The 10634-nt window shown below is 40.7% G+C and overlaps 1 long non-coding RNA gene across 1 annotated transcript; it reads right to left on the bottom strand.

The window, feature by feature from the left end:
- Nucleotides 1-3811: 3811 nt before the first annotated feature.
- LOC116897363 lies at nucleotides 3812-10634 on the bottom strand. Its single transcript, XR_004387424.1, has 2 exons — nucleotides 9833-10634; nucleotides 3812-4655 (listed from the first exon to the last, which is right to left on the bottom strand). It is a non-coding gene; the product is annotated as an uncharacterized LOC116897363 (long non-coding RNA).

Genomic DNA, 10634 nt, shown 5'->3' with positions numbered 1-10634 from the left:
TTTAATCACTCTCCAAAATTTACATATTATATTATTTTGAGCTTTGCTCCAGGAAAATCAATCACCTCTCCCACAATGTGAACACACACACAAAGGAAAATCAAGTGAGACTATGGTACTACTGTTCTTCCTTACACTGCCATGTCAGCAAGGGAACCCCTTGGAGTCTGGAGTCCTAGAAGCTATACATATTAGGAACAAAATTAATTTAGTGTGGCTCATATAGTAAGGGAGAGAACCAGGAATTGTTCTGGATAAGAATGAGCAAGTCAACAGGTAAGGGGCCAAACTCAACCTCTGGCAAGCATATAACAGATAGTGTGTACAAAATTACATGCTGTCTTCTTAGATGGTAATAAGAGGGCTATTTGCTTTGAACAAGTAAAAGGATGTCACAGACTCCCCAAGATTGAACATTGAACCATACCTGAGCTATAGGACAACAACTAAGTTCTGAGAGCCTAGGCTGCCTCAGAACAGGGGAACCTTACATATAGCTGGAACAACAGTTGTGTACTATGTGTAACGGGGGGGGAGGGGGTGTTTTCTATCTTCTCATCCCATCTTCAGCCCAACTTACAGTGGAGCCCAGAGCTATCCTGAAGGTTATTTATGCATGCTCTGTCGTCCCTCAATGGCTCTTCATATATCATGCTTCCTTTCTACACTTTGCATTCACAGAAAACTTCACCCTGATCACCAGGCCCACAGGGTGATCAGTTACTCCTGACAGCACAAACAGCCTGGAGTGTGAGCATGCTATCCATTTCTCATTTGCAAGTTTGTGGTTATTTCCAATTCCAGGCAATCTGACCTTTGCAGATGCAGTTGAGTTCAACATTGCCAGCACATATACTAAGTATATAATACATAAGTTTGCAAGGCCTGTGCCTGATGGGAGGGTTGGGGAGATAAATCAAAACATGGGTCCTGTCTGCGAGGATTAGTCATGTAGAGACCACTGATAAATAAGTATCTAGAAATGTTGTAAATGTTAAAAGTTCTATAACAAAAGTATGAGTAAGGGAGAACACATGTAGAAGTAACTGATTCTTTCTGAGAGCATCATAGAAAGCAAGAGAAATGCTGTTTAATTGGGTTGTCTTGATTATACAAGATTCTGCATTAGGAATTATTCACCTAACCCAAGGCACACAAAGAATACGTGGTATGAAGTATACAGATAATCTAAATGAATAATCCAAGGTATCAGGACAGGATAAATTTTTCTCCCTAGGAGAGGAGTATTTGGGTAGAGAAGTCAGGTTTACTAAAGCCCTTACTAGCACTGAGAGGTATAGATGGGAAGGTATAAATATACCTAGTTCTTCCTGGGAAACTCCACATTCATATTCTTCTACTACACAGAACAGCTCATTACTGTTCTTGAGCCCAGCCAACATTCAAATTTGCAAGGTTCTTTCCTGGATAAAGGCAGTTGCTTTGCTGGGGGATTATTTTATCCCTTACACAGGTATGAAAAGTAACATCATCTTCTTATCTCATCTTACTTATATGAGGCATCTACAATACTAGCAATACTCAGGATTTTATACATAAGGGAAATTGTTTATAAAACGCAATTGTGCTTGAGAAACTCAATATCCCAAAATCATTTCAGCAATGAACTTTCAGAGTGAAAGAATTAACACTCCATTGAACTTGTTTTTAAAAAAAATGGTTTATTTGTTATAAAAGGTTAAAAACTAAAGCTAAAAACATATAAATTCAGGTCAGGCTATATTAAAATACATACGTACCCTTTGCAAAATCTGATTAAAAGTTGCAGTAAACAGATGCTTTAAATAAAATACAGTAATTTTTGAAGACATTTTAAATCGAATTGGCTATATCAGTGTAGTATCATTTGTAAAATTACAGTTAAAAAGTTTGGCCAGTTTGGAAATCCATCTTATTTCTCCGCCTTCCACTACTCAATATGAAGCTCCATTCTGGCTTGCACAGGAGTGGGTTTCAGCTACTAGGCCAATGTTCTGTTAGAAATCTAGTCCTCTGCAGAAGGAACAGGGATATGGTCAACAGCATACAAGGAATGCACAACAAGATGCAAGCCCAGACTAGAAGTAGCCTTAGTTCAACTACATAGTATCCTTTCTAAGTAAAATGCTTGGCCAATAGAAGCAAGAAATTGCAACAAGCATATTGCTGTCTAGAAATAACCTTTGATTGGGAAACAACCCTTACAACCAGCAGTAATTTACACAAGATCACTTATAAAGATTCAAAATCTCCTATTACTTCCAACTGAGTGGATTGGAATTGTTGAGTAACAATACCGAGACCTTTGTATTCAAACATTTAAGAATTCATCTATATTCTGACTCATGGCTGTCTCAGTCACACTTTATGTTTAACATGCAAGACTACCAGTTCCAAACTCAACTCCTACTCAGGAAAAACACACTAGTAAAATTAGTTATGATCCATCTAAATGTTAAAATAATATTTCCAAGAAAATGTTTTTTCTCAGCTCCTATTTTTCATGTCAATATCATAAAATTTTAGAATTTTAAATGTCATTAGTACAGAGGGTGAACATAATTACTTTGGAGTATCAAAGGCCACCACTGATCTGAAAAAGCAGAGGAACTTCTGGCATCAGCTGTTCTTTCTAATGCTAAGCCACCAAATGGGATTTGCCAATGTTGATTCACTCAAGTGATTAAAATATAAAGGACAAAATTCATTTCAGTAATCTTCATTGACACAGCAAAATTAAAATAAGCTCTCTTGGGATTCTTTCCCCTTTATTCTGATAGTTTGGTATGAATAATAGGGCTTTCTGTATGGAATCCTAACACTACAGGATAAGATTATTGAATCAAACTTTTGAAAAGTTTGAAAAATATGCATACTAAAAATCACTAGAAATTAGAAAAATATATCCCATGACCATGATATTAACAAAAAAGAGTAATATGTTTTTCCATGCCCTTGAGCATCTTGCAGAATGATTTCTGCAAATATATGCTATGAGAGAAACTAACTCTGCCTTCAATCCCAGACACCATTGTCTCTACATCGACAAAAAAGGATGTCTTTGATTTACATCCTTTTTTACCTTCCCAGGTGGCTTTGCTACTTCATACCAAATAGTCTATCAGTCCTTGAAAAGAACTCAATTCATGCAATTGGCATCTTATTCTTAACAGTTAAAAGAAAGGATATTTAAGTTTTTAGGCCCAAGTCTTTAGAAGACATCTTTTCCTGTGGCTTATCACTCTGTGTATTATAGTCAGGTTACTCTATCAGTCTTAACAACTTCCTGACTTTACATATTGATCAAGAAAGTATTTGCTTTTCTGGGGTACAGCTATAACTGGGGGAGTGTTTCAAAACCAACAAAAAAGCATTTCAGCATTTCTTATTGCCAGGAAAGATCTTTGTGGAGGCGCTTGGGCATATGTCCTTTCCCAAAGATGGGAGTCTCCACTCTGCTCTTCTGGCCAAAAGCTACTGTCCTTTCCTGGCTATTAGCAACATTTCTGCTTCCACAGAGAGAAGGTTTGAGCAAGAAAAAAAAAAACATTTTAAGCTAGGCATGGTGGCACACATCCTTTATCCCAGCAGAACTTTGTGGATTTGAGGCCAGCCTGGTCTATAAAGCAAGTTCCGGAACAGCTAGGGATGTTACACAGAGAAACCCCCTCTGAAAAAACAAAACAAAACAAACAAAAAAATGAAAACAAAAAACAAAACAAAGCAAACAAAAAATGAAAACAAAAAACAAAACAAAACAAAAACAAAAAAAAAAAGGAAAAGAAAACAGTATCTCAGCATTTTTTCTTGCTAGGAAATACACACAATTTTGGGGAACCAGTGCAAAGTGAAAACATGAGCCTTTCATCAGACATTTTTAAGAATTTAACAACTGTACTATCAGAGCACTGAACCAAATGCCAGACCCTTCTAAGTTTGGAAGTCGATAAACTCTAGAAGGTTACACAGAGATAACTACCAGCCTACTTAGGTTTGCAGCCTGATTGACAAGCAGATGTGGGTGGATGGTACAGATGGGGCTATCATATTGATCCAAATACTCTTAATGGACTGGAAGCCAGATGACACATGACTATCAAAGACATGGGCAAATTTCTATTTCTACAATTTCATGCTGCACTGGTTAGAGCTCCTCTGAATCCCATGGTTCCGCTTGGCTTTTAAATGCCCCTTATTTTAGCAGAGCAATCACTCAGACATGATGAAATTTTTGTATTTATCCTAGATTTTTTAAATTAAATATCTTTTAACTAGGAGAGGTCTTGATGTTATTAAAGCAATAGGGAAACTTAAAGGAGACCCAATGTCCAACAGTTTTATATTCTAGATGAAGCATTAATTAAGTCTGTGGTAGCTTTTGTTCCCTTTTAAGACCACCATAGTCTTTAAAAGGTAACTAGTAAGAAGCTATATAGTGATTTTTAAAAAACATTGATTTTAGTTATAAGAATTTTACTGGAATCCAGAAGTACCCATTCTTCATAATAATAAAAAAGTGTAAGTATGCAAAAGCTCAGGTCACATGACTAAACAGCGACATTTCCGGGAGTGGATATATTTCCTGTATTCTGCCAGCTGCTTCAAGTACATGTTTGATGGCCATCTGTGCTTTTCAACAAAACTTCGTTCTTCCACTAAAGTTTTAAGAGAAAAAAAAGTTAATTGCATATACTTTATTTTTTGACAAGATGAAATACCAACAATTAATTTCCTTTATGACAGAGGAGCTCAGTCTCTTATATTCTGAGTCCTTCCTGTAGCCTTCCATAATCATTTAATAGAATATCAGTAAAATATCATCAGGATTTATGCTATTACACAATTTACATTGACTCTTCCACCAAGTAGCATTTGACTGCTATCCTTTTCTTTTCCAATAAAATTTCTGCTTTTACTTTAGATGACAAATTCATTTTTCTTTGTGGAGAACTCTACCATTCACACTAATGTCTGCTGACTCTAGTTCCCATTCAGTCATAGCCACCAGCCAATCTATTCATTCTTGGTGTTACTTCCTGTGCTCCAGAGTTTACTACAAGGTAACTTGGTGTTACTTCCCATGCATGCTCCAGTAACTTGGTGTTACTTGCTGTGCTCCAGAGTCTGCCACACTGTAACTTGGTGTGTGTTATTTCCTATGCTCCAGAGTCTGCCACACTGTAACTTGGTGTGTGTTATTTCCTATGCTCCAGAGTCTGCCACACTGTAACTTGGTGTGTGTTATTTCCTATGCTCCAGAGTCTGCCACACTGTAACTTGGTGTGTGTTATTTCCTATGCTCCAGAGTCTTCCACACTGTAACTTGGTGTGCGTTGCTTCCTGTGCTCCAGAGTCTGCCACACTGTAACTTGGTGTTGCTTCCTGTGCTCCAGAGTCTGCTACACTATAATGCTCCAATCAGCAACACTGTAACTTCCAGGCTTGCTCCTCCTGCCTCTCCTTAGGCTGGCTGTACACTCTGGACCCACTTTCATAGGAACGGGGGTTTCAGCCCAGGCCCTCAGCTCAAGCTTAGCTCCATCAGAGTCTGTGAATCTATGACTGGATTTGACTTTTCTAGTTTCCCATGTCCTGTAAAGGTTGTCTTCATTGAGTAGAGAGGCTTCTACCAAAGCTTGTCAGTCAACTTATGAATTAAGGCCCCAAGCTACATCTCACCTTCTGACATACTTGGTACTTTAAACATTTAAGGGGGCCCCTCCCTTCTGTATGCACTTGCATTTCATTATGCTTAGTCAGTCTGATTTCTCCAGTCTGATTTCTAACTTCACCAGCGTGTGGATTAGCAAGGTCCTGATTACAGGATCTAAATGAGAGTAAACAAGATGCTTCCTCAGGGAAATCAGTGGTCTCAGTTTCATGAAAAGGCCAAAAAGACTGAAGTGGCCTTTTAAAGAAAGAACTCCAAATTGGGTGTGGTGGTGCATGCCTTTAATCCCAGCACTTTTGGGTAGAGGCAGATGGATCTAGACCAGCCTGGTCTACACAGTGAATTCCAGGGCAGCTAGGGTTACGGAATAAGACCCTGTATCAAAAGACAAACCAACTGACAAACAAAAACAAGAAAGGAAGGAAGGGAGTCAGAACTCCAGAAAAAAGTGATAGCAGATGACCTCTGGCGGCCAGTAAAAACAATTACTCTGTACAACATAACCCAATACTTAGCTAAATTAAACCAACTGTGAGAAAAAGAAACCCATCAACAGCAAGGGTCATCTTTTCCAGTGTGTTGCTGTAAGTCTTCTTAAGGCCATTCAGAGACTGCCTCACTTGGGGATCCAGCCCATATACATACAGCCACCAAATCCAGACAACATTGCTGATGCCAAGAAGTGCATGCTGACAGGAGCCTGACACAGCTGTCTCCTGAGAGGCTCTGCCAGAGCATGACAAATGCGGAGGCGAATGTTCACAGTCAACCATTGACCTGAGAACAGGGTCCCCAGTTGAGGAGTCAGAGAAAGGACTGAGGAGCTGAAGGGGTTTGCAACCCTACGAGAACAATACCAACCACTGCCTCAGGTCAATATTAGGCCAAGTACCAGCTTCCCACCTCAGGTCAAGGCTAGGCCAAGTTCCATTCTCCACCCACAGTTATCTGGAGGAGCAGGGACTTTGAAAAAACCACAGAATGTACTGACTGATAGTCACCTGACTCTCTGGTCCCAGATAGAGTTCAAATGCATGTCATATGCTTGCTAGCCAATAGATTCAAAGGTCAATATGCTTAGCCAATTAAGTTTAAACTGCAACCTTGCTGATGTAACCTGTACCCCTAAAAAGTATAAAAACTGCTTGTTATAGCCATTCTAGTCACTCACCACAATGGGCTGACCCGAGGTGCTGGAAAAATAAACCTCTTGAGTTGTGTCTCACCTGGGGTGGGGGGGGTAGGGGTGGTTGGAGTGAGGGGTGTCTCCGTTAAGGCTCACTTCCTGCCTTACAATGGACAGACCCAAGGCTTCAGCTGCAAATGTAGCAGAGGATGGCCTTGTTGGGCACTAGTGGCAGGAGAGGCCCTTTGTCCTGCCAAGGCCCAGTGTAGGGGATGTCAGGGTGGGGAGGCAGGAAGCGGTGGGTGGAGTGGGGGAACACCCTCATAGAAGCAGCAGGAGGGGCATGGAATAGAGGGCTTATGGAGGAGAAACTGGGAAAGGGGATAACATTTGAAATGTAAATAAATAAAAATATCCAATAAAAAAAAAGAAAAAAAAATACCTAGCGAGTACAAATCTCAGTGGGGATGAGCTACTTAGCTACTTAGTGGGGTTGGAAGGCTCACCATGGCAGGAGATCCTTTTCCATCCTAGCTTTCTGGTTTCTAAAGAACTTTACACACAAAAAATTCTCACCAGAAATTTGGGAGGCAGAGGCAGGAAGGTAAGAAGTTCAAGACCAGCCTTGGCTGTAAAGCAGAGTGTGAGCCAGCCCAAGCAACACACCCTGTTTTTAAGGAGAGAAAAACAAAAGTGAAACCAGGTGCCGTGCCGAGGCAATGGGAGGATTCTGGTAGTTACTTCTAGAGCTGCAGGTGAACCAAGTGCCGTGCCAAGAGGCAATGGGAGGATTCTGTAGTCACTTCTAGAGCTGCAGGTGAACCAAGTGCCGTGCCAAGAGGCAATGGGAGGATTCTGATAGTCACTTCTAGAGCTGCAGGTGAACCAGGTGCCGTGCCAAGAGGCAATGGGAGGATTCTGTAGTCACTTCTAGAGCTGCAGGTGAACCAGGTGCCGTGCCAAGAGGCAACGGGAGGATTCTGGTAGTCACTTCTAGAGCTGCAGGTGAACCAAGTGCCGTGCCAAGAGGCAACGGGAGGATTCTGGTAGTCACTTCTAGACCTGCAGGTGAACCAGGTACCGTGCCAAGAGGCAATGGGAGGATTCTGGTAATAACTTCTAAAGCTGCAGTTCCATAAGTGTATGACAGGAACTCCAAATCCCAAGCTGATGGCCAGTGGGCCAGGTAGAAGGTCACCAAGAGCAAGGCCCTTTGTGGGCAGTCACTGTCTAGCTACGAGGAAGGTACACACAGACTATCCTCTGGAGATTTTAAATGGTATTACTATACAAAGACAAAATTTTAAATGGCGACCAAAAACTAAACTTTGGAAGACCTCACTGATGCCATAGGTTTCCAGTTCATAATTACAGAATTACCATATTTCACAATTCTCTGTTATCCAGAGGACTGTTTCATCTGCTAGGGAGAATCATACCATAAATACCAAAGAAGTGACCTTTCAGACTTCTCTTAATTTCCACCCAAGGATGGAACTGACTGCATCACAGCATCTGGGTCTTCCATAGCCCCTGAGAGCCCCTGTGCCTCTAATTTGCCCTATGCCACTGGGCATTGCACATTTTATAGGCAATTCCACTAAGTAATAGCTATTGAAAACAACAGAAATGATGTGTGCAGTGTCTTTCTCCCAAGGCTCTCACTATGACTCCTAATCTCATTCTTTTACAATGGAGGTGGCCTAAGGTGGCACATTTATAGTAGCTCTAGAGCCACAAGGAAGTTCAGTTAATGTCTTAAGAGAACAGCCTTCTTGTCAGTGTGCACCTTGTACCTGTGGTAAGCAGAGCAAACCGTATCTTTATGATAAGCCCAGCTTTTTTTTTTTTTTTTTTTTTGTTCTTGAAAACTGTAGAGAATGAATGTTATCTGCCCTTGGCTTGGCTTGGCTTTGATTATATTACACTACTGTCTTAACACCTGAGTGCCAAGCTAGGGGACAGACTGACAAAAGGTGCACAGTTTCCTTAACTGGCTAAATATAACTATCAAAAAAAAAAAAAAAAAAGGTAAGATTCTTGGATTCCATGTTTCTGTGACAGTGTGTAGAACAGAAGGAGGCCAGGAGATTTTTAGGTCTTGTGTGTCACCATGTGTGTCACCACTAAGACACGGTACAAAGTGGGCACTCTGAAGTGGAGGGGGCCCAGGGCTCTGCAGTCTGCTGCTTCGTTCTCTTTCCCTCCACTTACCCTGATCGGCTCTATTCCCTGTGTGGCACTCCCCGAACCCTCAGCCATCTCCATGGAGAGTTCTTTGTCCTTGACTGTTACTCCTTTTCATGAGTTGCTTACTCAGACAAACACTCCACCTTTCTTTCCTTCCTATTATGCAGTTCCAGGAAATCTCACCCTTTGTTCTGAGGCTGACACTGACCTTGAACTGGTGAACTCAAGAATCATATTGCCTCCCATTTCCAATGTAGAGATCCTGAGCTTACACTGCCACATCTGGCTGCCTCATTTTAATCCTTATCAGTTACCTCAGAAATCACCCTACAATTGTCTCTAACAATTCCATATAAAGTTCCATAATACTTGGTCAAAAAGAAAACTGTTATTCCAAAACTCCTATATAGATATAGACATATATATTCTCTAAGTATTAAAGATGACATCTTATAAGTAATAAACATTTATATTTCTATGAAGAGGAAAAAGTTCAAACATATATTGTTTAAAGTTGTTCCTAACTGAATAAAGTCTCATTTACCACAGCCAAGTGGCATGTGAGGACACTTGTACCCTTAACTCTCCTACCAGAAAACAAATTAAACATGAATAAGCACTATAAAACAATCATTAGAAAATGTTTTGTGTAACCCAGGCCACGCTGCTTAGGAAACACAGGGGACTATAGCTGAAGTGTTCTCAGTTACAAGGTGGATTTAAAAGGAAGTGGGTAGCATTACATTTATGTTCTTATGTTAAAGCAATTGTTTCTATTAATTATGTCGCAAACCACAAATTAAGGCTGTAACCTTTTCTTTTCAAAGCAGAAATCAGCAACATACCTGAAAGGTCCTGGAATTCAGGCTTTTGGCTGAATATGAGGTAGTTAGTGGCGATGAAATGAAGCAGCCAGGTGGAAAGGCAGTCCGAGTGGTGAAACTGCAAGAAAGGCAAAGGGAAATGCATTCCACTTCCGTTCTGCTCAGCTTCGCAGAGACACAGGTCTGCTGTGTCTCATCTTTGGCTTCCATATTCTCAGCTCTTTACAACCACAGCCTTCCACAATACTTGTGTAAACTGCATGCATTTCCTAAAATTAGTAGGAGCACCATTCTTAACAGTTAAGTCCTAGGCAATGAAGGAGGCAGAAGCCAGTCAGGTGATGCCCAACTTTAACACTTTTAATTTTCCTAGATTCCTAACAAAGCAAGACATGTCATACCACTGAACTTGAAAACATGCTCATGGAATAAATGAATTGACGGATGAATGAATGAGGGAGAAAAGAGCTTTGGTAACTATGTCAGTTAGTATACAGACTAATCCTGCCATTTTCCTTTCAGTAATATGGGAAGAAAATTCTATTTCCTATAATGCCAATGTTCACAGCACAGCCAACTTAAGGAATGTGGATTAGTATATGCATATTTTAAATTAAATTAAAAGAGCACCATCCCCACTCAACCACAGGCCAACCACCTTGGCCTTTTTGAGCAAGTCCACAATGTCAAGGTTCATGGAGGCCAGCTCCCTGCTGGGCATGCTCTGCAGCTGGGTGATGATGAACAGCTCACAGATGTGCTGCAGTCTGGAGACTTGGTACATCTCAGCACAGATCAGGAGGCACATGGCCTGGAAAATGCC

This window comes from Rattus rattus, chromosome 3 (assembly GCF_011064425.1).
Source record: "Rattus rattus isolate New Zealand chromosome 3, Rrattus_CSIRO_v1, whole genome shotgun sequence".
NCBI lineage: Eukaryota > Metazoa > Chordata > Mammalia > Rodentia > Muridae > Rattus > Rattus rattus.
The sequence above is the reverse complement of the archived record's forward strand: the minus strand, read 5'-3'. Positions and strand labels throughout refer to the sequence as shown.